The 4,447-nt window shown below is 26.0% G+C and overlaps 1 pseudogene; it reads left to right on the top strand.

Annotated features, from left to right (window-relative positions):
• The first annotated feature begins 1,432 nt into the window (after positions 1-1,432).
• LOC108686838 lies at positions 1,433-4,447 on the top strand (annotated as a pseudogene).

Genomic DNA, 4,447 nt, shown 5'->3' with positions numbered 1-4,447 from the left:
ATATATATATATACTCTCTAAATCTGAATCAGTGAATAGTCTAATTACCCATCGACATACTTTACACTGATAATCAATGAAATTCAATTTAAAAAGGAAGAATATTTAAACATTATATAACTAAAATATTGATATTTGCACATTAATTTCAATCTTCTTTAATTTAATTTCATATTCATTAAATTTAAGTACTAAAACAAAGTTAGATCACATAATAAAGATTAGCTAAGTTAGGGATCTCACATTTAATTATTAGTGGTTACTTCACATTTGATTACTAGTGGCATACTTGCCATTAATTGGTGATTATCCGATCAAGTTATTGAAGTCACTGATTCAAATTTAGAGAGTATACTAATATTTACATATAATTTATAAAATAATAAAATTCATTGTACATGAATATCATATTTTATTATGCATTCTTTATTACCAAGATAATAAATACAAACGTGAGAATTGTCGTAAAAGTTTACAACGAGATCCATTAAGTTGAGACATAGTTAAGAGTGCACATGTATCTCGTAAATATGTCAGAATAACTTACAGTGCTTATCAATATAATTTTTTTAAAAATCCTTTCAAGTAACATATGCTTTTAACGCGAATCATTTTATACAAAACGATTTAATATTATATATATATCTAATGATTTAACATTTTACAATGGCAATAAGTTGAATTTGTTAACAAACATAAAATTAAAAGACAAATTTATTTTTCTTGTCTTTGTCAAAAGATAAGATTATATTTCTCGTTAAATTTGCTAAAAGACGAATGTAAATAATGTGCTACAATACGATTGAATTATGAAATCAAAATGAAAATCGATTCTATCAGCCAGAAAAATTGATCGGAAGGTCAAAAGTCAATAAGCACTGGAAGTATATCGCATCGTTTGATGCGATTATGTTTTATCTTACCTTATATCTTGCAAAGAAATAAATATTATTTTTTGTTCTTAACAGCTGTATTAATAACATATATGTATATTTACATAAGTATACAAACATGCATACTTATGTTTAAATGTCTTAAATTATTTACATGTAGGCGTTGATTATGTCTATTTAATGAATTTTAATGCGTCTACAGTTATAATTGTATAATGAGGTTTTTTCAAAATTTTTATTGATAAAAAAATTTTTATTGATAAAAAAATGGTATAAATAACAAGCAATCATTGTTTTACTCGTATTTCTCGGTATATCTGTCTACTGATATATTGCAGGTAAGATATTTTATTGCAATTCAAAAAGTGCAATTTGAAAAGTTGTAATTCAAAAAGTCATCACAGACCTAATTATTAAAAGACATAGAAATCTTCAAAAATTTGCTATTTAGCGCTACTCATTGTATCTATTAAATACAAATATAATTTGTAGCGAAAACTTTAATCAGTCTATTTTCGATTATTGTTTGTAGGCTAGAAATGAGGCATTCTATATTTATCTTAATAATTCTATCTACGGCGATTGTGAGTTTTGGGATAGAAGTGAATGTTGAATATAAATGGAAATATTGTGAGTATGAATGGGAAAATCAACAGCAGCAGAAGAATGCTATAAATTCGGGCTCTTTTAATCCATACTTATGCCCTTTCCTCGGTGCGGCTAAAGCAGACGATAAGTTGATAGAGAATATTCGAAAAAATTGTAATTTTGTACAGACTCTCGGAAAAATTTACTTTAGAAAAAATACTTAAAATTTACTATAGAGAAAACCTAAGAAATAAATTATTTTTATTTTGATTCATAATATTTTAACGCACTAATAAATGTAAGATTAGCTTAAAATAATAATTTTTATTATTTACTATGTACGCGCGCGCGCGCGTGTGTGTGTGTGTGTGTGTGTGTGTGTGTTCAATGACTTTCTAAGGAGTTATCAAAATATTATTATTTATTATCATTGAAGAAGACTTTGTAAATCGTAATGTTCGAATTTTATATTATTGTATATATAAAAAGCCTTGATATTAATTACATTGCGTTGCATTTACAAGAGTCTATTTTTTATATCTAAGAAATAAAGGTAAATTTGAACTTTTAATTACTTTTAAAAACTTCGTTAAAAGTAATTATTTAATTACTTAATTACTTTTAAAAACTTCGTTAAAAGTAAATCTTCCCAAGGGAAATATAATACTTCCCAAAGGGAAATATAATACTTTTTCATTTATTGTTTAATTAATACTTTTCGTATAACACACACAAAACTTAACCGATTTTAGAATTTTACTAATACATAAACACATTATACACTATAAATTTTGCTGCATACAATTTCAATGTTCTTAGTGCCATGTTGTTAGTGCAGTGTTGTTAGTGCAATATTATCACTACTGCCATAAAATTCGCAAAATATATACCTATATTTTTAGTAAAGCACGTAAAGCACAGGTTAATGAACAAAATTTTTATAGATGGCAGAGTATTTATTACTATTCCAAAATTTTTTGAAAATGGTGTACCTGTAAGTTTGGGGACAGTAACTAATACGACAGAACCAGGAGGGCCACTTTTGCGTCCATATCCTAATTGGAGTTGGCATAATAAGAGTTGCATGTGTGATGATATTGTAAATGTTTACCGAATACATGTAAGTATATTGATATCTTTTCTTTAGTATATTGATATCTGATAACTTATTATATTCTGTATTTATATATAACATATTTACATATTATGTATTTATATATAACATATTGATCAATCGCTTATTATATATTATTCATATTTACGTATGCACACATTAGTCGGCTTGATAATAGTATATGAAATAGAATTTTTACTTATATTTCACATTAACTGCAATCATATCTTTGTTTTGGATTCCAGTATAATCGGGACTGAATAAATTTGTAATCCAAAATTATTGATCTTCAATTTAAAAGATGACACGTTAATTAAAACTATTTACATCCCATTCGATATGGCTACTGACGAAAAGGGTGTTGGATTATTAATAGCGCCTATCACATATGTTCCCGGAGAATGCACACAATTTCTGAATAAAATGATTGTATATTCTCTCTTCTAATCACAGTAATATAATATATACATCTGTGCAAATATATTTAGAATCACATTTAATTATGTAGGTGTGTGTATATATATCTTGCATTCTGTGTATTTAAGCCATATAATATATATATAAATATTTACAGATATTTATGGCTGATTCGAAAGGTAACGGTTTAGTGATATCGACTCATCTACAAAACGTATGTGTAGAGTCGAATCTGATTATATGAAACCGACTCATACCAATTTCGATATAAATGGCGATAATTTTACTTTTGTAAATGGTATCTTCGGTATAACAGTCCTGGACGATGGTAAGTACTCGATTTAAAATATTATATTTTATTTCAGTTGTTATACGTAATCTTATTATATATACGGCGGATGTTAAGAATTCTAATTTCAATTTTAATCTGCATACTTTTGCATCACCTTCATTTGTAGTTTTCTTTTTTTTATTTAATATTAGTATTGCACATTTATATTGTATTGAGAAACTTCTTATTTGGATGATTAATTCAATTTGATTTTATCAACTAAATTTCTTGTTTGGACATAGACAAATAAATTCCTTGGTTAACATAACAAAATGATTTAATCAGAAAATTTGGTAATATTATCATAAAGACTTATATAAAGATTTGTATAAAACTATATTCTTGATTGTTCATGTATTTTATTTTGTTCACTAAACCTTGTATGATAATATCATAAAATTATTTTATTAATATATTTTGTCGCGTTAGAGATGCTAGAGTTCCTCAAATAAAAGATTGAAAACCATAGGTTTGGTCCACTGTAAAATATTTTATCCTAAATCTTTTATTTATCCAATTTTTTATTTAGAAAGTCTCCAGAGAATGCTTATCCATGCATTTCACTAGCGATGTCTTATATTACTTGACGCGCTTAACAAAAATGTAATTGTTTATAAATCAGTGAGATGAATGCGTTTGTTATCGCTACTATAAAATTTTATTAAAACAAATGAACCCATGCAAACAAAAAATTCCGTTATCATGATCTTGTATGTTTCTGACATCATTTTTTTATTATAATATAAACATATTTCAAATTTAATTAACAAATCATTCAACCAAAAATTTTATTTGATTTTATCAAATTGATCTTTCAGAATATACGCGTTCATAACAATCCATAAGTTACAGAAATCTTCCCTGCAAATAATTATTATCTCTTGCTGTAATTGCTATATAATATTTTGTCATATTTTCATATTTATTTTATAAATATTTCAGAACTTTATTATGCTGTTGTATCGGGAATGGAAATATAAGGTGAAAATAGATGCACTATTAGAATGTCCGAATAGAGAAGAGATTAATAAACAAATTAAACCCGTGGTTAAATTATCAAGTCAAACAGCGGATCTTATATCAACCAACAATATTTTATGGTGA

Source organism: Atta colombica, unplaced genomic scaffold (assembly GCF_001594045.1).
Source record: "Atta colombica isolate Treedump-2 unplaced genomic scaffold, Acol1.0 scaffold197, whole genome shotgun sequence".
Taxonomy (NCBI): domain Eukaryota; kingdom Metazoa; phylum Arthropoda; class Insecta; order Hymenoptera; family Formicidae; genus Atta; species Atta colombica.
The sequence above is the reverse complement of the archived record's forward strand: the minus strand, read 5'-3'. Positions and strand labels throughout refer to the sequence as shown.